Here is a 25,779-nt window from a genome sequence, read left to right as displayed (position 1 = left end):
CACAGCCCACAGCACCGTGTGTGATTTACGGTCCCTGTGCTCCCCACCCCGTCTTTTCTCTCACCTTTGGCCCTCTTGCAGCACAACATCCCTGCTGCCCTGAAACTCAAGGTATTATTTATCCTGTAAAACGCCTGCTCAAATTTTAGTCTTTATAAAGCATTTCCTGACCCTTAAACCAAGAGTCAGCAAACTCTTTTCTGTAAAGGGCCAGAAAATAAGTATTTTAGGGCCTTCCCTGGTGGCGCAGTGGTTAAGAATCCGCCTGCCAATGCAGGGGACACAGGTTCGAGCCCTGGTCCGGGAAGATCCCACATGCCGCAGAGCAACTAAGCCCATGTGCCACAGCTACTGAGCCTGCACTCTAGAGCCCGTGAGCCACAACTACTGAGCCCACGAGCCGCAGCTACTGAAGCCCATGCACCTAGAGCCCATGTTCCACAACGAGAAGCCACTGCAATGAGAAGCCCACACACCGCAACGAAGAGTAGCCCCCACTCGCCGCAACTAAAGAAAGTCCATGTGCAGCAACAAAGACCCAACGCAGCCAAAAATAAATAAATAAAAATAAATAAATAAATATTTTAGGCTTTGTGGGCCACTGATGGTCTCTGTCACATACATATTCTTCTTGTTTATTTTTACAACCTTATAAAAACCTAAAAACTATTTTCAAACGTGTAGTTTTCCAACCATGGTTCTAAGCACCATCACTCCCACGCTGTGCTCTGACGTCCCACACCATGATGCCTCTGCCTCTGTCACTACCATGATTACTAATACTATCCCTCTATCACACCCTGTGCACTGTTCTGCCTTGTCTAACTGTTCACACCGTCTGCGTGTCTGCCCCTCCTCAGACTACATGTTCTCTGAAGGCAAGAAAACTCTATTTCTAACCCCCACAGCACCTACTATAAAATACTAATACATATAAAGTGCTCTGTCCATGAATCTTTTAAAATGATTGTTTTTGAACAGCGTATGCTGAATTTTAAATTGCTTATTCAAGCATTTTCCATCACAAGTAGCCGAAGCACTTGTTTTTGGTAAAGCAGATTTCTAATGAGCTTCTTGAACACGTGAAGATTGCCTGGGGTTTGATGTGAACCTCCTTAGTTTAATTTCAACTAGATGAACTTCTAAGCCAAACTGAGGTTTATTACCTTCAAAGAGCTGCTCCTGTCCTCAAAGGTCTTTAAAATTCTATGCTGTGAAAGATTTTATCATAAAACATAAAAATAATCCTCACGTGCTATACATTCGGTTTCCAGGAGATACGTAATCCTCAATTTTATTAACAAGGTCAAAACAATGCAAATTGAGACCAGGACTCGAATTTTTCTAGAAACAACAATCAGTTGTTAGAGGATGTATTTCTCCCTCAAGAGGACACTGTACCTTCAGTATTTCCAGCTTATTACTTCTTGTGAAATAGCTCCCTGTCTGGGATCCACCTGCTACACAGAGTCAGAAGTTTCTCTGTGACCAACAAATCATTGCACGTAACTTCTCAGACATTTCCTTTTCTCAGAGGCCACCTGGGAATCCCTCTAACTCCTGACTGGTATGGGCCTTCTTTCATACTCATTTTCCATTTGGAAACTTTGGAATTCTCCAGCAGCAGCCTGTGGCACAGAAGGGACAAGGCCAACTGGCCCCTCTGTGCCCACTTCCCGCATCCTGCTCTTCCAAAAACCCGAGCCAATCTAATACACTATTACTCGGTTAGGGACACCTGCAGCGTGCATTGTTTCATATCTAACAAAACAAGACTTCATGTACCTCACACGTGTCTTAAGGACCAGCAGAGCTTATACGTATACTACCTCAACTTCCTTCCAACACCGATTTGCATGCTGGAGCAATTATGCCAAAACCGTGGCACTACTTTTCCATTTCCTTTTTTTGTAATAAGAAAGGCCTACTAACTCACAATGCTTTACTTCAAAAGCTTAGCAACAGAGTCGGTACACGGCTATCTTTCTGTGCTGTGTGAACACAGGGTGGAAGGTAAGCCGGCTGCAGGGATCAGGGAACCCCCAGGAGGTGGGGGCACTGCCACCCCACACACCACTGCCTCGGCTCTTTTAATACTCCAGAAGGTGAGGAAAAAATAACTGACAGAAAAATCCCCTATGCAAAAACCCCAGCTCTGCGGGAAGGAGGGCGGGTACCTGTGCCTCATCCACTCCTCCTCCAAGAGCACGTGGCCAGGTGAGTGATTTCTCATCTAAACATGGCCAACGTGAAGGACACAGCCCTGACGGTGGCACCTGCAGGACACAGGGCAACAGGACTCCAGGAGGCGGGGCAGGAAGGTGGGCTCCGAGCGCCCTGGAGGAAGGGGGACGAATACACGTGCCAGGCAGGCAGAGTCCAGAGGAGAATGGATGGGGCCTCGGGCCAGGCAGGGAAGAGGCCTCTTTTGGGAAGAGGCCCACGGGAGGCTAGACTGTCCAGACTCGGGCAGGAAGGACGGTACAGGGCCTGGTGAGGAGGACACTGAATTTCCGGAGAGCAGTGGGAAGCCACTGGAGGGTTTTCAGTGAAGGGCAGGAGGCAACATGTGCTTCTAAATGATCTTTCTGGCCACTGCACGGAGAAGGGCCCGGAGTGACCCAGCAGAACTAATCAGGGGCCATCAGCAAGAGGTCTGGACCAGGCTAGGGACCAGGCAGGTGGAGAAAAGCAGGATGAAGGACTGAATGCCATGGACCCAACGGAAGGAAGGAGAGAGAGGGATCAAGGAATGCTCCCCAGGCTCCTGGCTTGAGCAGGTGGGGGGTAGGAAGGACTCGAGAGCTCTGCTGAGGACAGGTTAAGTAACATGCAAGTGAAAACACTAGGTAGCCTCAGGTGTGTCTGGTCACTCCCTCTCAGGGCTCAGGACAACACACCTCCTCCTCCTGCAGGGGCTGGTCATCCAGCTCCTCCCAGACCAGCCACGTGAAGTGTCCTGCTCTTGACCCACCCCATGCCACCAGTGCCATGCTCCTCTGGAAGCAGCATGTGGACTTCCCTGTCCGTCCTCCAGCGCTGCCTTACAGCACAGGCTTCACGACAACGGTGCCTGGCACACACCGAGGACGCAGTCATCGGTTGTTAACTAAATACTTGGGGCCAAATCTAAAGCTCAGAGAGAGCTACGGGTTAAAGACACAGATTTGGGGAACTTGGGAACCACAGCTGGAAAATTATTTTATTTTTCTCATGGTACCTACGAAAAAATTCCCATTCAGCTGACCAAAGTTTCAATGCAAATTGTGTTACCTTAAAAAGGGTTTCCAACCTGACCTGATGGACATCTGGGCTTCTGGTCCCTCTGCTAAGTATAATACACACTTCTAGTAGAACCTCACTATATTAAAAAGGTTTGTACAACACAGGCAATATAGCCAATATTTTATAATAACTATAAATGGAGTATAACCCTTAAAAATTTTAAATCACTGTTGTACACGTGAAACTTATCTATAATACTGTACATCAAATATACCTCAGTGAAATAAATAAATAAGGTTGTTTTAATTCTTAAGATCTCATTTCACGGCTAAAGACTGAATTTTGGTAGAAAGCACCTCACCTTACAAAAATATTAAATCTTAACAGTCATACATCACCGGAAATCAAGAAAAGAACATCTCTGAAGAACTTCTACACCAGGGTTTCTCAGTCCTGGCACTCCTGATAATTCTTTGCTGCAGGAGACATCCCGGGCACCGTAGGCTGTCCATGGGCCCCTACCCTGTACTCACTAGATATCAGTAGCACTCCCCAACCACCCCCAGCAAATTTCCAGACACTGCCAAGTGTCTCCTGGGGGACAAAACTGCCACCCCCCTCCCCCAGCTGAGAATGACTATCCTAGCCCAAATGGTCTTTCCATGTTATTGACATAACCAAGGAAACAGGGATAAAATTCTATTAAGTTTGAACCGCTCACTTAAAAACTGACCCAAATTACATCCTCTAGGGAAACTGAAAGCAAAACAGATACTTACACACACACACACACACACACACACACACACACACGCACGCACGCACACACACACACACACTGGTGAGGTTTTGAACCATGTCATCAAGAAATGCTGACATTTCCTTTGGAGAGTCTGAATCTAAACGCAAGCATCTCTGGAAGGGCTGCTCACACTCCGGGTGAGGGAACTCATTCATCAAGCCTCTCTTTTTCTGCAGGATGAAGATTCCCCCTGTGTCGGCCAAGGCCCTCTGAGACACACATGAGAACACAGGTGTGGAGCTGTTCTCACAGATGTACAACTGGGTGGAAGCACGGAGGTGGCTGAATGCAAGCAGCTCCCTGGCACCTCTTGGGCCCTCCCTGCTCATCAGCCAGGAGCAGCCAGCAAACAACTAGGCAGCTGGCTCCAGGCCCCTGCGCATCGCATCCCCGAGGAGGGCTGTCTGCAGCCCAGGGGTGAGTCCCTCCTCAAGGGGCTTCCAGCACCCCGGAATCCATGGACGAGGGGCAGGGACAGTCTCACGTGGGCTTTCTCTCTACCTGTCATTGCTTTTACGCTCTCTGCTCTCTATAAAACAGTTAATAAGTCTTACACACTTTAAATCACTGGAGACATTGTAGTATCAGATTCCCACATCAGTTTACCACAGAGTTTTGAGGTTTTACCTTTTTCCTCCCATCTTAAAGAGCATTCACACACACAGTAAGCACCCAGTGAGTCTCTCAACCTTCCAGATGAACCCCAGGCGTGACTGGTGATGGTGGTACTTAGCTCAAAGTTTTTAATAAGCTCAAAAGTGGTTGCCAGTTACCTAAATTATCTAAATCAAAAGGCACCAGCTATACATGGAGAACAAATAGTCCCTTAAGGGCCAAAAGAAAAGAAAACTGAAGATAAGTAGTTAAGGGATTAACGATGTGTCAGTCTCAACACAGACTCTGCTCTGCCCAAGGAAGGTCAAAACCTCTCCTTGTGCCTCTCAAAGTGCAGAGGTAGGTAAGGGGGCCTTGGGAACACTGGCACATTCTCTTGTCCCAGAGGGTCAGTTTTGATACACAGGAGGATTTTTTAGTGGTTTGTACCATTAGAACACATGTTATATAGGAAAACGCATAGGCTCCTTTAGAATGCCGCACCTCGGCCCTCTTGTGACGCGTGGTACGTGCCACAGGTCCACTCTTCTGTCGCTGAGGGGCCTCACGGCGGAGATCCTGGGACACGCTGCTACTCATCATCCACCACTGTGCACCGAACACGGCCCACGTGTCTTCCTAGCGTCAGTCATGGATCAAAGGAATCCGACCAACACACCAGAGAACCCAAGGCTCTAAATCTCCAGAGAGAAAAATCAGTAAAATGGGGAGGGGGAGCTGTTTACAAAGGCACACAAGTTAACATGCTGTTTCTCTGAACGTTTAGCCAACTGTTCCAGCCCATTTCATAGGGTCACCTCCTCCAAGCCAAGAATTGTATTTGGGGCTTCCCTGGTGGCGCAGTGGTGAAGAATCCACCTGGCAGTGCAGGAGACACGGGTTCGAGCCCTGGTCCATGAAGATCCCACATGCTACGGAGCAACTAAGCCCGTGCGCCACAACTACTGAGCCTGCGCTCTAGAGCCCGTGAGCCACAACTACTGAGACTGCGTGCTACAACTACTGAAGCCCGTGAACCTAGAGGCCATGCTCCGCAACAAGAGAAGCTACTGCGATGAGAAGCCCGTGTACCGCAACGAAGAGTAGCCCCCCGTTTGCCGCAACTAGAGAAAGCCCGCGCGCAGCAACAAAGACCCAACACAGCCAAAAATAGATAAATTAATTTAAAAAGAAAGAATTATATTTGTGCATGTTTCTGTGGTACATGCAGTGGTCATCAAACACTTCCCAAATGACAGGACAGGCTGAGAGAGATGGAGGCCAGCCAGTTCCAGGGTTCAGGCCCTTCACCACCACAGGGCCCGGCCCCAGGGGTCTCCTCAGGCACACAACACCTGCGGGAGACTCCATCTGTCAGAAGCGCACAGGTTTCTCGTGCCCAACAAGAATCCCCTTCCTCTAGAAAGGCTGCCTTCTGACACACCTTCTCCTCTTGGCTTGAAATGTTATTAAATAGGTGCTTTAAAAAAAAACTTCCATGCTTTTTATTTCCAGGACTGATTCCTAAGCTTTCTGCCAGCAGGGACCATGTTATAGGCAGATTTTTACTCTGCTGTGATATCTAGCCCAGATACATGCACAGAGTAAGTGATAGATACCCAGCTGCAGATTCAATTTACTTCTGATTTGTAGAAGATATTGAATTATCTGAAGAATAAAGCCTGGAATACCAAATGTAAAGGTGCTGGGAAAACAAAGGAACCAAATGGGGGAAAGTATAAATCCATAAATGGCAGAATTACAAGAGCATTAATAGCTGTATCTATTGGGTGCCTGCTAACTCTGCCAGGAGTTTTATATACATACTCACATATTAATATGATATATACTGACTCCCTATAACCACCTGTAAGCTGAGTCCCTGCAGCTCCACGATCCCTTACCCCAACCAAAGCTAGATGTGTTTCAGAGTTCAGAACTGTTTGGATTTTAGAAAGGAAATATTGCATATATTATATATTACATAACACTCCCAGTGAAGTCTGGGACAGCAGCCATAAGAAAACACATTAACTAACCGTCTGCAGTGAAATACAGGAATATTCATACCAAGTGGAATAAAGATTATGAAAAGCATCAAAACAGTTCAGGCCAGGTTTTGGCACCAAACCTATGACAAAACCATTCCATTGTCAGAGGCTCTGTGGCTTCAGAATTGTGGCTGAGAGACTAGGCGCCCACATTATCGTCCTCACTGTACGTGCAGGGGCCGACGCTCCGGAAGGTCAAGTGACTTGCTCAAGTTCACTCTGCACCAAAGCCTGTCCATCACCCGAACACCCTGCTGAGAAGCACCCTGGGACTCAGCAGGTGTGAGGGAGGGCCTGTGATCCTGCATCTCTAAGGACAGGAATCATCCTTTGGGGAGAGAGAAGTGAGCTCCTTCTACTAAACCACAGGCTCTCGGCCCTGCTGAGGGCACATCAGCGTGATATCCAGGAAATCTGATTTCTGGAGGCTTAACTGACTGAAATAGTCTGAAGTAAGGCCCCCAGCTTTTGTGGTTCTTTCTAATAATTCTAATGTACAGCTGGAATGCAGAGTCGCTGACATGAAACCATTAAGAGAAAAGAAAAGAAAGCACTGACAACAGAAGCCTCTGAGAAGGCAGCCGGCAGCTCAGTCAGGAGTTCCACTTCAGAGTGCCCACAGTCCATCAGAGGAGTCTGAGAGGCTTCCAGTAACGACCAGGAAATGTTATTAAGTTCCTCAGGGATGGAATACCTCAACCATGCCAGGCTCTGTGGGTCACAAGCATTCTTACCTCCTTTGAAACCAATGAAATCCGAGACATACCACACGAAAGGCCGAGTCCTATGGGGCAACCACACATCAATTCAGAATCAAGAAGTACTGCTACCTGCCTGCCAGCAGGAACAGTTGGCAGAAAAGGATGAGAAACGAAGCTGTCACGCTTAGGCTGCTGCTATACTATGGGTATGAACTCGTGAACGGAGCGCACACACCAGTCAAACAGTGGACTTTAAACTTCGTTCACGAACCCTCAGACTGAAAGGGACATCAGTGGTCCTGCAGCCTGCTTCTCCCTGCTCTAACTCCCTGCTCCTCCCTCTAACACGTGAGGACACAGTGAAAAGGTGACAACCTACAAGCCAGGAACAAAACGTTCACCTGGAAACTTAACTGCTTGGCACCTTAATCTTGGACCTTCAGCCTCCAGAACCGTGAGAAATAAGTTCCTGTTGCTTAAGCCACACAATCTATGATATTTTGTTAGGACAAGCTGAGCTAGTACGTGTCTCTTTCATAAAGCGTAACGTCCCAGGTTGAAATGAGCAGTCTGAATTTCTTGAGAACACAGAGAGTGTCTCAGTATTTATACACACACACATACACATATACACACTTACACACACACACACACCCCTAGCATGTAATAGCATGACTGGCATCCATGAAGTGCTTTATAAAATTTGCTGACTCCAGAAAGCAGGCAGAGAGGGAACCTACCTCAACACAATAAAGGCCATTATGACAAACCCACAGCTAACCACTATACACAACGGTGAAAAGCTGAAAGCATTTCCTCTAAGATCAGGAACAAGACAAGGATGCCCACTCTCACCACTTTTATTTAACATAGTTTTGGCCACAGCAATCAGAGACGAAAAAGAAATAAAAGGAATCCAAATTGGAAAAGAAGAAGTAAAACTGTCACTGTTTGCAGATGACATGATACTATACATAGGAAATCCTAAAGACACCACCAAAAAACTACTGGAGCTCATGAATGAATTTAGTAAAGCTGCAGGATACAAAATGAACATACAGAAATCTGCTGCATTTCTATACATTAACAACAAAAGATCAGACAGAGAAAGTAAGGAGACAACCCCATTTACCATTGCATCAAAAAGAATAAAATACCTAGAAATAAACCTACCTAAGGAGGCGAAAGACCTTTACTCTGAAAACTGTAAGATACTGATGAAAGACACTGAAGATGACACAGCAGATGGAAAGATATATTGTGTTCTTGGATTGGAAGAATCAATATTGTTAAAATGACTGTGCTACCCAAGGCAATCTATGGATTCAATGCAATCCCTATCAAATTACCAACGGCATTTTTCACAGAACTAGAACAAAAAATTTTCTCTTAATTTGTATGGGAACACAAAAGACCCCAAATAGCCAAAGCAATCTTGAGAAAGAAAAATAGAACTGGAGGAACCAGGCTCCCTGACTTCAGACTATACTACAAAGCTACAGTAATCAGAACAGTATGATACTGGCACAAAAAGAGATCTATAGACCAACTGAACAGGATAGAAAGACCAGAAAGAAACCCACGCACCTATGGTCAATTAATCTACAACAAAGGAGGCAAGGATATACAATGGAAAAAAAGAGAGTCTCTTTGATAAGGGGTGCTGGGAAAACTAGACAGCTACATGTAAAAGAATGAAATTAGAACACTTCCTAACACCACACACAAAAATAAACTCAAAATGGATTAAAAACCTAAATGTAAGACCAGATACTATAAAACACCTACAGGAAAACATACGTAGAACACTCTTTGACATAAATCACAGCAATATCTTTTTAGATCTGTCTACTAGAGTAATGGAAATAAAAACAAACAAAAAGTGGTACCTAATTAAACTTAAAAGCTTTTTCACAGCAAAGGAAACCATAAACAAAACGAAAAGACAACCTACAGAATGGGAGAAAATATTTGCAAACAATGTGACCGACAAGAGATTAATTTCCAAAATATACAAACAGTTCATACAGCTCAATATCAAAAAAACAAACAACTCAATCAAAAAATGGGCAGATGACCTAGACATATCTCCAAAGAAGACATACAGATGGCCAACAAGCACGAGAAAAAATGCTCAGCATTGCTAACTGAGAAATGAAAATCAAAACCACAATGAGGTACTGCCTCACACCAGTCAAAATGGCCATCATCAAAAAGTCTACAAATAATAAATGCTGGAGAGGGTGTGGAGTAAAAGGAACCCTTCTGCACTGTTGGTGGGAATGTAAATTGGTGCAGCCACTATGGAGAACAGTATGGAGGGTCCTTAAAAAATTAAAAATAGAGTTGCCATATGATCCTGCAATCCCGTTCCTGGGCATATATCCAGAGAAAACTATAATTCGAAAGATACATGTGGGACTTCCCTGGTGGTCCACTGGTTAAGAATCTGCCTTCCAATGCAGAGTAGGTGGGTTCGATCCCTGCTTGGGGAGCTAAGATCCCACATGCTGTGGGGCAACTAAGCCTGTGCGCCGCAACTACTGAGCCTGTGTGCCACAACTAGAGAGAAGCCTGTGTGCTGCAATGAAGAGCCTGCCCACTGCAACTAGAGATCCTGTGTGCCACAACTAAGACCCAACACAGCCAAAATAAATAAATAAATAAATGAAAAGATACATGCACCGCAATATTCATAGCAGCGCTATTTACAATAGCCAAGACATGGAAGCAACCTAAATGTCCATCAACAGACGAATGGATAAAGAAATGGAATACTACTCAGCCATAAAAAAAGAATGAAATAATGCCATTTGCAGCAACATGGATGGACCTAGAGATTATCATAGTAAGTGAAGTAAGCAAGACAGAGAAAGATAAATATCATATGATATCGTTTATCTGTGGAATCTAAAAAAAAAAAAGAACTTATTGAACTTATTTACAAAACAGAAACAGACCCACAGACATGGAAAACAAACTTATGGTTACCAAAGGGGAAAGGAGGAGGGAGGGATAAATTAGGAGGTTGGGAGTAACACATACACACTACTATATATAAAGTAGATAGGACTTCCCTGGTGGCACAATGGTTAAGAATCTGCCTGCCAATGCAGGAGACACGGGGTCCATCTCTGGTCCAGGACGATCCCACATGCCATGGAGCAACTAAGCCTGTGTGCCACAACTACTGAGCCTGCACTCTAGAGCCCATAAGCCACAACTACTGAGCCCATGTGCCGCAACTACTGAAGCCCAAGCAGCTAGAGCCCGTGCTCCGCAACAAGAGTAGCCCTGCTCGCCACAACTAGAGAAAGCCCAGGTGCAGCAACGAAGACCCAATGCAGCCCAAAATTAATTAACTAATTAATTTTAAAAATGAATTAAAAAACCAACAAGAACCTACTGTATAGCACAGGGAACTATACTCAGTATTTTGTAATAACCTGTAAGGGAAAAATATACATATGTACATGTAAATAACTGAATCACTGTGCTATACACCTGAAACTAACATGACGTAAATCAACTATACTTCAATATTTTTTTTTAAAAAGTTTGCTGAACTAAACAAAATTTGGTCAGTGTTCATTTAAATGTTGTTTTTCCTTATATACTTTACACGCCCACACACACACACACACACACACACACACAACTGAGCACTAAACTCAGCCAGGCACCCAGTAGATAAACATGTGCTGACATGGTGAATGTTTGCTGGACATATCCTCTATTTTCTCTTCCCTGGGCTGAAAAATGTCTGTTCCTTTAGCCTTAAATACCATATTTCATTTTTCTGGTAAATTCATTTTTTAAGGCTTACTATTTTATTTTCACAACAACCACGACACTACTATTCCCATCTACCATGAAAGGAAACAGGGGTTTCAAAGGTTAAATAAGTTGCCAGAGGCCACAAAGAATGGCGGGTCTAGCTCGCTGGTCCCTACGCCTACTTGAATCTTGTCCTGCCACGGCAGGGCTTCTACTGGCGGGAGGCCACTATCCCCCCACCGCCTCCAATCCAGCCCCTGGCCCGCCAACAGTGGTCTCCATGTAATTTAGAAACTTTTATGTCTGCAGTGTTATACTTAGAAGAATACAATGTCAAAGCTTTAAGAGCTCTTATCTGTCATTGTGAATGCCACTGCCCTCCTGACCCCCATCCTCCCTGCCTTCGTTACCAGCCTTCCCAGTCCTCAAGTCTCACTACCCTTCTTTAGCCCCTGTGCTAGTCACCCCTGGGCCACAGTCACCACATTCTGGCAGAGAACATCCTGAAGGTGATAGTGAATGAAAAAGGTAAGTAGTATCAAAAGAAGCATCCCCCAAAACCTGCAGAGAGCAGTTACTTTCTCCCTGATGAAATGGCAAAGGCCAGCAAATTTTGGGAATTCACAGAAAGGACAGAGTAAGAAATGGGCACCCCATACCAAAAAAAAAAATTGTGTGTGTGTGTGTGTGTGTACACATAAAGTTTCACATAAAACTTTACTATAAGAGACCTGAGACCATCTAGACCAGAGGTTCTTACAACAGGCACGAAGGCAGGGGGTCCAGGAGCTCCCCGGACTCCCTGAAATTCCATGCATCAGTCAGTCACTCCGGCACATCAACCACGTAAAGTGGCTGACTCTCTTCATTCACGTCTACTTTGGACAGAAGGTTACATGCCCAGGGGTGATGGGTATCTGGGAACAAAAGCAAGTCACATTTGGGAAACACAGAGCTGGGCAGCTCCTGCTGTGCACCTCTGGGCCCGGAGGCCTCAGGGCAGCACTGTGTGAGTGGGGCTCTCTGCGCAGGGCGCAAGCAAAGGGCGCACGTGGGACATAGCTCTGCCCCCTCCACCGTATTAATCCCGATACCTGGTGGCTCCACTGGAACAAAGATGCAGATTCCTTGCTCATTATTTAATTCCACACCCTCAGTCCCCTCTGACCTCATCATATGTGCTCCCACTCAAATAGTGTTGCAACAATCCGCTGAGATAGGCGGAGAAGGCAGATTTACAGAAAATGAGATTTCCTGTTGAACCAGTGCATACACACGTCTTGCACATGCTGTCAAATTATCCCACCCTTTTATACACAAACAGCTCCAACTTTATTCTATTACATCTCTAGGGGATTTACTAGAATGATCTAGGGTGAAAAAAGGATATTTAGGATATATAAGCTTACTAATATATTCTCAATGAAACTTTAAGAACAGAGAGAACTACAGTACTCTTCAAAATGAAAGTGAAGTTTTCAAATAATTTTTTAAATGAACTAATAGGAAGGGAAAATTTATGGACTCAAAGTTATACTTGAAAAACTCCTGGCAAATAGATGATCAAGGATGCCTGATTAAATAAAGCACACATTTTATACAGACAATTACCATTTCATGAATGGGTGTATTTCAAAAGTTTATTCATGAATTCTTGGTTCAGAATACAGAATGCACTTTCTCACAGAAAATGGGTAACACACAACAGTTGGTGTTTCCATTTTAGCCCACAACAGCCTCTCTTAAAAAATATATACAATATGCATATTGCTGACAGCACTGTGGAATCTAACCACCATACATGTAGTGAATTAAAGACAGTCACAGATTCCTTGACACTCCTCTTATCAAGAGGTAGGCTCTATGTCCCCTCTGCTTAATCTGGGAGTACTCTGTGGGTTCTTCGACTAACAGAACACAGCAAGAGTAACGCTACACTGGGACTTCCCTTGGTGGTGCAGTGGATAAGACTCCGCGCTCCCAATGCAGGGGGCCCGGGTTCGATCCCTGGTCGGGAACTAGATCCCACATGCGTGCCACAACTAAGGAGCCTGCCTGACGCAACTAAGACCCAGCACACCAAATAAATAAATATTAAAGAAAAAGAAAGAGTAATGCTACACCGATTTGTCATCCCCACTTACTCTCCTAGAGCAATCACTCTAGGAGTCTACAGCTGACATGTAAGAAGTCCAACCACCCAAGCAGAGAGGCCACATGATGAGGCCCTGACACTATGTGGAAAGTGAGGAACCACTAAGCCTGGCCTTCCAACCATCCAAGCATGTGAGTATAGCCATTCTGGACCCTCCAGACCAGACCAGAGGCCAGATAAATACCAGTGAGAGCCCTCAGTTAATGCCACATACAGCAGAAGAATCATCCAGCTGAGCCCTGCCTGAACAACCCACAGAACCATACTATCTAATAACAAATTACTGTTTTAGGTCACAGACGCTTAGGATGGTTTGTTACTCAGCACTCATTATCTGGAACAATCTGTGGCTTTTTCAGGAAATGACAGAAGCTCCAGGACTGGCATCAGGAATAGAACCCCTTCCTCCATTCACCACTGGTGGACACAGAGTTATGGTGGTGATGTCAGCCAGGATTTTCCTAGGTATTAGCCATTGGGGCAGCCTCATTTAAGAAAGCAAGGAGGTATGTGGTATGATCATCACTGAAGAGTTGTCCTGTCTGCTTCAAAACCCTCCTAGAATTCTCTATACACTACTGAGGACAGGTTTCAAAATTCTGAAGAAACACAATGTATAGTCAAAATGCAGTTGGTACCTTGATACCAAAGCCAGACAAAGATACAAGAAAGGAAAACTAAAGACCAATATCCCATATGAACATAGATGCAAAAATTCTCAACAAAATAGCAAACCAAATCCAACAACACATTAAAAGGACTCTGCGCCATGATGAAGTGAGATATATCCCAGGAAAGCAAGCGAGGTTCAACATACAAAAATCAATTAATGAAACACACCACATTAATAGAAGAAGGAGGAAAAAAACACATGACCATATCAATAGACACACAGAAAGCATGTGACAAAATTCAACAACCTTTCATCACAAAACAATCAGTAAACTAGGAATTTAAGGGAACTTCCTTAACATGACAAAGGTCATTTATTTTTTTAAAGCCACACATAACTTCATAATCACACTGAAAAGCTTTCCCCTAAGATTAGGAACAAGACAAAGATGTCTGCTTTCACCACTGCTATTCAACACTGCAGTAGAAGTCCTAGTCAGAGCAATTAAGCAAGAAAAAGAAATAAAAGGCACCAACATTGCAAAGAAAGAAACATACTATCACTATTTGCCAATGACATGGTTCTATATATAGAAAATCCCATGGAAAACTAATAGAGGTAATAACTAAATTCAGCAAGATCGCAGGGTATATGATCAACACACAAAAATCAGTTGTGTTTTTATACACCAGCAATAAAAAATTCAAAAAGAAAATTAAGGAAACAGTTCCATTTATAATAGCATCCAAAAGAATAAAATACCCAGGTATAAATTTAACCAAGGAGGTAAAAAATTTATATAGTGAACCTAAAAAATCTTGCTGAAAGAAATTAAAGGTGTTGGACTTCCCTGGCGGCACAGCAGTTAAGAATCCACCTGCCAATTCAGGGGACACGGGTTCGAGCCCTGGTCTGGGAAGATCCCACAGGCCGCAGAGCAACTAAACCCATGTGCCACAACTACTGAGCCTGCGCTGTAGAGCCCGTGAGCCACAACTACTGAGCCTGTGAACCACAACTACTGAAGCCCACATGCCTAGAGCCCATGCTCCACAACAAGAGAAGCCACTGCAATGAGAAGTCCGCACACCACAACGAAGAGCAGCCCCCTCTCGCTGCAACTAGAGAAAGCCCACACGCAGCAATGAAGACCCAACGCAGCCAAAAATTTAGTTATTTATTTAAACTAAAGAAATTAAAGGTGTAAATAAATAGAAAGCCATCCCATAGTCATGAATTGGAAGACTTAATACTACATGGCAATTCCCCAAAGCAGATTCAATGCAATCCCTGTCAAAATTCCAATGACCTTTTTACAGAAAGAGAAAAACTGATCCTCAAATTAATATGGAGCTACAAGAGGTGCCAAGTAGCCAAAGCAATACTGAAAAAGAAAAATAAAGTTGGAAGACTCACACTTCTCAAACTTACTACGTCAAAACTTTCTACAAAGCTACGATAATCAAAACAGTGTGCTACTGGCAGAAGGACAGGCATATAGACCAATGGAATAGAACTGAGAGTCCAGAAATAAATTCAAACACCCACAGCTAATTTATTTCCAACAAAGGTGCCAATACCATCCAACGGGGAAAGAATAGTCTCTTCAACAAACGGTGCTGGGACAAATGAATAATCAAATGCAAAAGAATGAAGTGGGACTCCTACTTCATTCCAAATACAAAAATTAACTCAAAATGGACCAAAGATCTAAATGTAAGAGATGAAACTATAAAATATAGGGGTAAATCTTCATGACCTTGGATTTGGCAATGGATTCTCAGGTTTGATACCAAAAGCACAAGGAACAAAAACAACAAAATTAAAAACTTTTGTGCATCAAAGGACACTATCAAGAATGTGAAAAAACAACCTACAGAATGGGAAAAAATATTTGTCAGTCATATATCTATTAAGGGTTTAATACCCAAAATATATAGAGAACTCTTACAACTCAACAAACATGTCAAAAAAAAGACAAACAACCCAACTAAAACATGGGCAAAGGACTTGAAGGGACATTGTTCCAAAAAAGATGTACAATGAAAAGATGTTCAATATCATTGGTCGGTCGCTAAGGAAATACCAAACGACAATGAGATACCATTTTATATCCACTAAAATAGCTTTAATCAAGACAAAACAAAACAAAATAAATGTTGGCAAAGATGTGCAGAAACTGGAACCCTCATACATTGCAGGTGGGAACAAGTTAGACACAGAATGACCACATGACCCAGCAATTCACTCCTAGATATATCACCCAAGAGAAATGAAAACACTGTGTCTACATACAAACTTGTAAACATTATTCATAATAGCCAAAAGGTAAAAACGATCCAAATGTCCAACAGTGGATGAATGGATAAATAGTGATATATACAAACAATGGAATATTATTTGGCCAAAAAAAGGAACAAACTACTGATACATGCTACACCTTGGATGTACCTCAAAAATGTTATGCTAAGTGAAAGAAGCTAGACACAAAAGGTCACGGGCTGTATGATCCCTTTTATGTGATATACTCAGAACAAGCAAATCTATAGCAACAGAATGCAGATTAGAGATTATCAGATTAGAAGAAAGGGGGGATGGGGAATGATTACTTAATGGGTACAGATTTTTTTACAGAGTGATGAAAAAGTTTTGAAACTAGTGGTTGCACAAAATTATGAATACACTACATACCACTGAACTATACACTTTAAAACAGTTAACTGAACATTATGTGAATTTTGCCTCAATAAAAGAAAATCTGGTTGGACTGTAGTTTATTGATTGATTGATTCATACAAATACTTGAGTATCTAACATACTCCAGGCACTCTCCTGGTAACTGGGTTAAGGTGTCGAAAAAAAATTTTCTGCTATGAATTAAGAAAGCAAGGTTAAGAGACTAGAGAGTGACAGCATGGGCTATTTTAACTAGGGTGTTCAGGGAAAACCTCCTAGAAGAGGTGATATTTGAACAGAGATTGGAATGAATTTAAGAATATTATTCTGCTAAATAATGGGAAAAAAGTACTAAAACGTAATTTTTTTTTTTTTTTTTTTTGCAGTACGCGGGCCTCACACACTGTTATAGCCTCTCCCGTTGCGGAGCACAGGCTCCGGACGCACAGGCTCAGTGGCCATGGCTCACGGGCCCAGCCGTTCCGCGGCATGTGGGATCTTCCCAGACCGGGGCACAAACCCGCATCCCCTGCATCAGCAGGCGGACTCTCAACCACTGCGCCACCAGGGAAGCCCTAAAATGTAATTTTTAATTTATCAAAAATCATATGTAAAATTTGTTTTTCTAAAAAAGTGAGGGCCTATCTATAGACATTTATTCCTTTTTTTGCAAATATACAGTGATTTTTAGTTTCCAGATATTTTATTCTTTGTTACAAATAATTTCTTGACAGTCCAATAATGTGCTTCTTCTACCCCTACTTGTCATCCAGGGCCAGGCCATACTCCCAAGAGAGCCCATCATTCACTTTGCTAACAAGGCATGTTCTCCCTTTAGGGAATCGCTCAGGAAAGGAAAGAGGGAAAGGAATTACCACTCATGCTATGCTAGGTTCTCACATTCACTCACATTCTCACTTTCGGTCCTCACAACTACCTTTTCACAGATGAGAAAACTGAGGTTCGGAAAGGATAAAGAACTTACTATCATAGTTAGCTAAAGGAAGGACCAGAATTCAAATTGGGTCTGACTTCAGACCCATACTCTTTTCATACATAAATTTGTCTAAGATGGCCTAAGTACATCTTAAGCCAGACTGTGAAAATACGATGAAGTGACCCTGTCCTTAAGAAGCTCGTCATCTAGGCCTCAGTGTCCAGCTGTGTCCCCTTACTCACAGCCCTCCCTGGAGCAGGTACAGATGGCTATGAAACAAGTCCCCTCACCTCAGTCCAGCCATCACGACCCTTCCTGGTTCCGTGTTCAATACTTTACAGTGGTTCTAGCAGAAGAGCCATGTAAAATCTTCTCCAAAATAGCCAATGACATAATTTCCCTGCTAATTGTGGAGAAGGCTTCATTGCCTTTAACTCGTATTCCCATAAGCAATCCGCAGTTATAATTAAATTCCAGATGAATGGGTGGAAAGCTGCCTATGCTGGCTGTAACCAGCTCTCTACAGAGTGACCAGGCCTCCAGGACTTGTTCACCACTAATGAGCTAATATTTGTAAAACCTTGTAAAAATATAATGACTAAATTCTATCATTATTACTAGACTACCGGTTTAAATGTAAATTAAGAGAGAGAAAGGAGAAAGAAAACACATTAGTAAGTCAAGTTTGGGGCCTTTCCTCGGCGAGAACCACAGGGTAAAGAACGCCTTAACTGAACTTATTAAAGGATGTGGAATGCAATGTTGCTGCTCTAAGAAAATAACTCAAAACAGAGAGACGAAATGGAGTACCACCTGGAAAAGTAAGTCGATACAGGCAAAACAGATGTTGAAGGAAAGGAAAGGCCGCATGAAAAATATATGCTGGGGCTTCCCTGGTGGCGCAGTGGTTGGGAGTCCGCCTGCTGATGCAGGGAACGCGGGTTCGTGCCCCAGTCCGGGAGGGTCGACGTGCCGCAGAGCGGCTGGGCACGTGAGCCATGGCCGCTGAGCCTGCGCGTCCGGAGCCTGTGCTCCGCGGCGGGAGGGGCCGCAGCAGTGAGAGGCCCGCGTACCACACACACACACACACAATATATATATATATATATATATATATATGCTGGAAAAATACACAGTGTCTTTTTAAAAGCACTATATAGCAGCAAAACTAAAACATCTAGAATCTGAAAGCAAAACTAAAAAGTCTAGAATAAGAACAAAATCTAAAACCGGATTGTAATTCAGCTTAAACTGACCACAGAGCACAGTGATGAAAACACGAACTCTATAATAGAGCCCAACAGGCCCGATGCTCTTCCTTTTCCTCATCTGTAAAACGGGGATGATTCTTCCCTCAAAAGTTAGGCTGGCACCAAGGTGGCACCCCAAGGCAGGCAGTTCCCTTCTCCGGAGCCCTGTCCCCTGAACGGCAGCCACAGGGAGCCTCTGCAGGCTCACAGGTCCCCTGACACGCTCCTTCCTTCTGCGCACGCTCACCCCCCCTTGGAAAACACCTCCGCGCTCCCACGGCGCCTCCGTCCTACCACCATGGCGCCCACCACACAGTGCTGTAACCAAATGGTCCTTCTGGCTTACTCATCTCACAGAAGCTCCTTGAGGGTAGTGATCATACAGCAGCTTACTTTACTTTTTAGCTTTGGCAACTAGCATAGCTCCTGGGTAAGTTCTCAAAAAAATGTGTGTTGATTAAATAATTTTCAATTATCCCAAGTTGGAATTAGAGGCCAAGCAGCTTCCCTGGGGCCAATCTTGGAAAAATGAAGGCTGCAAGGGGAAAAAAAAAAAAACCCAAAAAACCACTACTCTGGGTGAATAGTCCCTGCTTTGCCAGATAACGATCTGACTTGGGAGAGTTACTTACGCAAACACTCTGAGCCTCAGCTGCCTCCCATATAAAAAGAGGGAACTCAACTAGAAAATCTCTACAGCCCCCACCGAGATCTGACACGTTATGTTTATATTCTAAGATCTTAACGCTCTTACTCCATTACATCTCAACCCTCTATTACTATGAAAATTGACATCAGTAGAAGGCGTTCTTGTCCATTTCATTCATAAGAAGCAAGTCTGTACATGGTGCTATCCATCCCATTTTACAGATGGATAAACCAACTCAGAGAGGCCCAGCAGCCTTGCCCAGGGTTGTTCTGCTAGTGTGTACAGAGGGCAGGACTGGGATTCAGATCTTTAAAGCTGGTGCCTTCCACCATGCCCACACTTCTCAAGTGAGGGGGTGGACAGCCCCAAGGACACATGGTAGGAATGCCAGGGGACCCCTCACAGATCCTAGGGAAGCCAAGGATGAACACAACGCATCTTCTGGAGAATCGAATGTACTCAGAACCTGGGGGGGACATATTACTGAGTACAATGTAAAAGTCCTATTCAATTTTAAGATAAAACTTTAATGGGCTTAGAATCCTATCGAGGGTTTGAGACATACTGCACTAAAACCATGCCATGCCCTTTCTCACACAAAAAAGCCTTCTGAAACCAAAACACTTAATTTACCCTACAATAACATTTCAAACATCAGGCTATGCACCCACGAAAGTTAAAATGTCAAATGAAGCCTCCCATCTTACAAGCCCCCTAACGCAACAAACCAGGGAGCTAAGCGCCATCAGAACAGGGGATGAGAGGTGGGGGGAGCGGAAGCGCAGTCAAGGGAGGCCAGCTCCAGGGCACACCCACCTGCAGACACGTATGCCAAACCACATGGAGCCACTGTGTGGGCATCTGTCACACCCCTCTTCCTTCCCAAACCTGCAGATTCTGAACACAAACATTGACGGAGGGTCAGTCCACCATGTGCCAGGTCCTGGGGGGGAGTGGGGGCCTGACCAGCACCTCATCACCTCAAGCGTATGCAGGCCTCCTATTGGACATTAACCTTCCAGGGTACAAAGTTAGTCTCTGAAAACCTTCACTATAATTATGACTCCCGGAAACTAATGTTTTAGTATTTTGATGCTACTGTTGTCCTAAAGATGACATTATCCCAGTTAGTCAATTTAGCTTTTCTCTCCACTTAAAGAAACGAAGTTTCCAACAAATACGCTTTTAGGTTTTGCCATAGAATCAGTGTTTTAATTGGAAAGGAAATCAGGATATCAGAACAGCAGGCATGATATCTTTCTTGGTAGAATGGCCTCATAAAAGTTACCAAATAACCTCCATTAAAAAAACATGGAGAAAAAAAAACATGGAGTCGGGAATTCCCTGGCGGTCCAGTGGTTAGGGCTCTGCGCTTTCACTGCCTAGGGCCCAGGGTTCAATCCCTGGTCAGGGAACTAAGATCCCACAAGCCTTGCGTCAAGGCCGAAAAAAAAAAATGGAGTCAAAAACCAGTATGGAGCAAACGCTCGGAAAAAGTAAACCATGAAATGAAATTACAAGGCACTTTTTTATTTCTTGCGAATTAAAGAGATTTAGGTCATTTCAGCATGGATGACACAGCAGCAGATTTGGGGGGAAATCTACATTTACACCCCTCCCCTCGCCACCACCTTTTTTTTTTTTCCGGTACGCGGGCCCCTCACTGTTGTGGCCTCTCCCATTGCGGAGCACAGGCTCCGGACGCGCAGGCTCAGCGGCCATGGCTCACGGGCCCAGCCGCTCTGCGGCATGTGGGATCTTTCCGGACCGGGACATGATCCCGTGTCCCCTGCATCGGCAGGCGGACTCTCACCCACTGCGCCACCAGGGAAGCCCGCCACTACCTTTTGATACTTTCTACCTACAACGAGAAACATCAGGGACAGCAAAGTGCTGCTGCCCAGGTTGGGGCCCACTGCTCTATTCCCCACCATAGACCAGGCCCATCGTGGGGCAGACCTCCCGACTGCCCCGAGCTTGAGCTCCTGGTCACAAAGGGCCTGGCAGGAGCCAGAGGACAGCACGGGAAACATCACGACCGGAAACCCACTGACCAGTAGCATCACCAGGACTGTATCTACTGGCAAGAAGCAACAGGACTGCACATGTCAGATGCCACACTACCAAAACAAAGCCAGGAGGGGAGAAATCCTCTTCTTGCCTTTCTCAGGGCCCTGCAAGAGGCCCCGGATGGGCCCATGGCACCTGCCTTCCCGACACTGGGTCTCAACGCCCACTCCCCAGAAGCCTTCCCTGGCTACCCCCGCCAGCCAGGAGCTGTCCTTCCCTTTCCTGAACTGCCACCATACTTCCAGTCCTCTGCACAACCCACTGATTCACGTTAGCCTACACTGTATGACTTCTCTAGCTTCTTCCTAGTGGGTCTTCACCCTCTCGCTGAGCAGCCAGCTCCCTGAGGGCAGGGTGGTGAAATCTTCATTCTTCCTCACCCCCCCTGGCACAGGCTTCAGTCCTGGTGCTACCTCAGTCAAATACCCACTGGTTTCTGGCATCTCCTTCACCACGCACAGGGGCCAAGATGCCCCGGACTTCTGCAGACCATGCCCTCAAAGGCAGGCGCAGTATCTCCCTCAACTTAGCGCAATAACTAGAACATTATAAGAACTCAAGGCACGTTCATTGAACATCAAATTAAATGAGAAAAAGACTCCCAAATCCCAGTTAACGATCTACTTATCTCGAAGAATACAGAATTCAGCAAGAGATTCCCACCTGATTTCCGGAGTTGACAGAAACCAACACAGTCACCTGCATTTATGACATCTCACCACCTGCCAGCCTCACCCCAAAGTGTCTGCATAGGGAGACAAGCAATTCTGGCCCCCAAGAGGTTTTCATGCTTAATGATAAAAAAATCTCACCTTCTCCTTCCTAGACTGGTCAGTCCCCCACCCCTCACTATGTGTAGAATAGTGCTGTGCAGACCAGTTAGTAAAGGCCCTCCAAAATGGGAAAGCCATTTCGTATTTTTTAGATTTTTTATGAATAATAGATATTACACAAGCACATACAATGTTTTCTGTTTAAAATTGCATTGTCTTCTACCTCCATGAGCTCCTTTGGACCCAAAGTCTGCTGCTGTGGCACAAGACACCCCATCCCCATTCACCTCTCTCTACTGCCCTCCTGCCCGCAGGCATCCGGCCCTCTCTCACACTAGCTTCGTTCCTTCTGCCCGGAACTAGTCGAAGCATCATCTCCACATTTAGGCCTCGGCTGCCTCTCCCTGGTCGTCTTCCAAATCCACTGGCCTCACCTCCTTCTTTCTCACTTTGTAGCTCTCTTCCTAGTTTCTCTCTGTATCTGAAGTCAATATTATGACTCTCCTTCCCCAGCAAAAAATAATAATAATAATAATTTTTCTTCCTCTATAAACACTTGTAAAGAAGCATGTGGGGGGGGGGGGTCCTGATTCCATGGAACTGATGCAGAGGCCTTGGCCATAAGAGATCTCCTCTGCTAAGTTAAGTTCTTAAATTGACCATTACAAGGAAACTCAGCTATTGCATAACATTTGATAGGTTAGACCACTTGCCGTTTGGAGAGTCTTGCTCTGCAAAGATGAGAAAATAGCGATGGGCAAATTTAACGCAATTTCCTTTGCTTGCTTGCGCTAGCCTAGACTTGCAACACCGCAGTGACAGTTTTTCTTGAAGTACAGCTTTAACATCATAAAAAAGGACTCTAAGAGAGTGATAAATCATTCTCATCCTTCAGCTTACTAGCACATCTATCCTGACACCGCCCACCCCCCACCCCACCCCCAAGGCCCTTCTCGCTTTGCACAGTGAACAATTAAAGGGATTCTAGCAGGGCTGTTTACGGAATCAAAATCCCAAACACGGGAGAACAGCAAGAAGCAGCTCAGGTGTTTTAGTTAAACGAAGGACTCTCTTCGAGGCACGAACAAGAGCAGGAATATTTTGATGGTATTAACAGAAACAACTGGCCACTGCTATTGCCTGTTTCCAGTGGAAGGTCTTTACACCCTGCTTTACAAGGAGTGAGGCCATCTTATTAATTCCAAAATTAATGGATAGCATCCAAGGAAAATAATTGGTCTTCTTCCCCTCATAGAAAAATTCACATGAACGTCTAAAAAAAAAAAAAAAAAGCTGGAATTCTCCCTGCCAGCTCTCTGCTTTCCCGGCTTCTGCATTGTGACAGTTGGAACAGATGGCGTCTGGGTGAGACACCTTACATCTTAAACCTCATCCCTGATAAGGTCTGATTTTAACTAGTGATGTGGGAATCCCAGGTCTGTCAGGGTTTCTGTCCTGAGCACCTACTCACCAGATTTCCAATCTCATGTATTTTACAGTTTTCACACTGATAAGGCTTATTTTTGTTTTGGCCAAAGAATTTTTCACCTTGGACTAATTCTCAGTATACATATTGTCACCACACGGTGAAAACACAAGTATTTCCTTTCATTTGAAAAACGAACGTACACTCTTTTGCCAGACATCCTACATATGATGCAGCCTTTTAAACAGGCCATTTTCAAAGATGTGAAAGAAGATTTTAGCACCAACTGATGGTCCACCTGGTCGTTTCTTTAGATGAGGATTTTACAGACATATACAAGATTACAGAACACAACATTTCCAAAAGCTTCACCAGCAAACGCTAAGGGAAAAAAAAATTATGGCTCCTCCTCAGTTGTATGCTGTGAATGTAAATTAAGAAGCGGCGACAACGCTACTCAATACAGCCTTTATGACACCACAAAAATAAATGAATAAATAACACACACACACACACACACACACACACACACACACACACACACACTCCCCATCTCATTCTGAAAACTGATTCACGGCTTAATACGAAAAACATGAAATAAAATTGCTTCCTTCAGACTGGAATAAAGACGCAGACGTAGAGAATGGACTTGAGGACACGGGGAGGGGGAAGGGTAAGCTGGGACGAAGTGAGAGAGTGGCATGGACATATACACACTACCAAATGTAAAACAGATAGCTAGTGGGAAGCAGCCGCATAGCACAGGGAGAGCAGCTCCGTGCTTTGTGACCACCTAGAGGGGTGGGATAGGGAGGGTGGGAGGGAGGGAGACGCAAGAGGGAGGGGACATATGTATACGTATAGCTGATTCACTTTGTTATAAAGCAGAAACACAACAATGTAAAGCAATTATACTCCAATACAGATGTTAAAAAAAAATTGCTTCCTTCAAATGGACAATTATATGAAGGCTTCTTAAATTTCAAAGCACGTCCACAACACATCATTCATTTCCATTTTGCTGCTATGTTTTCAAGTGAAAGGTAAAGAATATTCTTCCACACGGAATTCTTTCTAAAGGCCTAAATATTAAATAGATGTCCCCAACGGGGTGACAGTGAAAACGTGGCAAAGTGTGCAGGAGCAATTAACCAAAGGCGGAATGTGTGCATTTCGCCCCAAACTGGATCCCAGTACCCGCCTGCCACCGAGGCCACTGCAGCTCTCCGATTATGAATCAGAGGTTCATCTGCAGAGGAATGACTCAGTATAAACTTTTAAATAATGGCTTTAAAAAAAAAAAAAAAAACCTAAGCCAGCCCAGGGTGAACACGTTCGGCTATGTAGACACCCGAATCGGTCCGCTCCTCACCCCGCAACACACAGCCTCGCAGGAGATGCTGATTTCTCGCCACCCCGATGGGGGGGGTCACGTTTCCAAGAGGCCTCGGCGCCCCGTTTCCTGAAAAGCTGCGGGAGCCCCGGCCCGCGGGCCCCGGCCGGGCCTGGCCGGAGGACAAAGTTTCCCGAAGTTGAGGCGTCCGGGGGGCGGGCGGGCACGGGCTGGGGCTGGGGCGAGGCGGCGCCGTACCGGGCACTCGCCGCCGGGCGCCGGGCCTGCGCCGCCCCGGCCCCGCGCCGACCGGCCCTGGGCCCGCCCGCCGCCGAGGGCGCGGGATGGAGCCGCCGGGGATGGAGCCGTCCGCCGCCCGCCACCCGCCGGGCCCCTTACCCGCGTCCGCGCCGCTCGGCCGGCTCAGGGGCGCTGGGCGCGTCCTCCGCCGCGGTCCGCAGCGTCCTGCTCCCCGGGCAGCCCCATGTCGGGGGGCGGGGAAGGGCCGGCGGCCGCCGCCGCCGCCGGCTGGAAAGTCCCTGCTGGGCTGCAACCCGGCTCGCGCACGCGGCGGCCGCGCCGCGCCGCGCTCCCTCGCCCTCACGCACCCTCTCGCAGGCACTTCCTCTCGCGCGCTGGAAATCCCCGCCGGCCGCTGGAGCGCGCCCCGGCGCGCGCCCGCCCCGCCCCCGCCGCCAGGCCCCGCGCGCGCGCACGCGTGGGAGCTGCGGGAGCCCGCGAGCGCGG

General features: G+C 45.5%; 1 protein-coding gene across 12 annotated transcripts in view; it reads right to left on the bottom strand.

Moving 5' to 3' along the window:
- TRAF3 (TNF receptor associated factor 3) overlaps nt 1–25,667 on the bottom strand; it is a 116,598-nt gene extending 90,931 nt beyond the window's left edge. For 5 of the 12 annotated variants that reach the window (XM_027120638.1, XM_027120637.1, XM_027120640.1 and 2 more), the window contains exon 1: nt 25,432–25,665. The gene's annotated coding sequence lies outside the window, so the exon portion shown is untranslated. Of the gene's footprint in view, nt 1–25,431 lie in introns of all 12 variants that reach the window. The other 7 variants (XM_027120642.1, XM_027120644.1, XM_027120645.1 and 4 more) reach the window with 3 other exon arrangements.
- Nucleotides 25,668–25,779: the final 112 nt, after the last annotated feature.

The sequence above is a fragment of the Aethalodelphis obliquidens genome, unplaced genomic scaffold (assembly GCF_003676395.1).
Source record: "Aethalodelphis obliquidens isolate GAN/ISIS:26980383/991018 unplaced genomic scaffold, ASM367639v1 scaffold21, whole genome shotgun sequence".
In the NCBI taxonomy this organism is placed as follows: Eukaryota; Metazoa; Chordata; class Mammalia; order Artiodactyla; family Delphinidae; genus Aethalodelphis; species Aethalodelphis obliquidens.
This window is presented reverse-complemented; position numbering and strand designations above follow the sequence as displayed.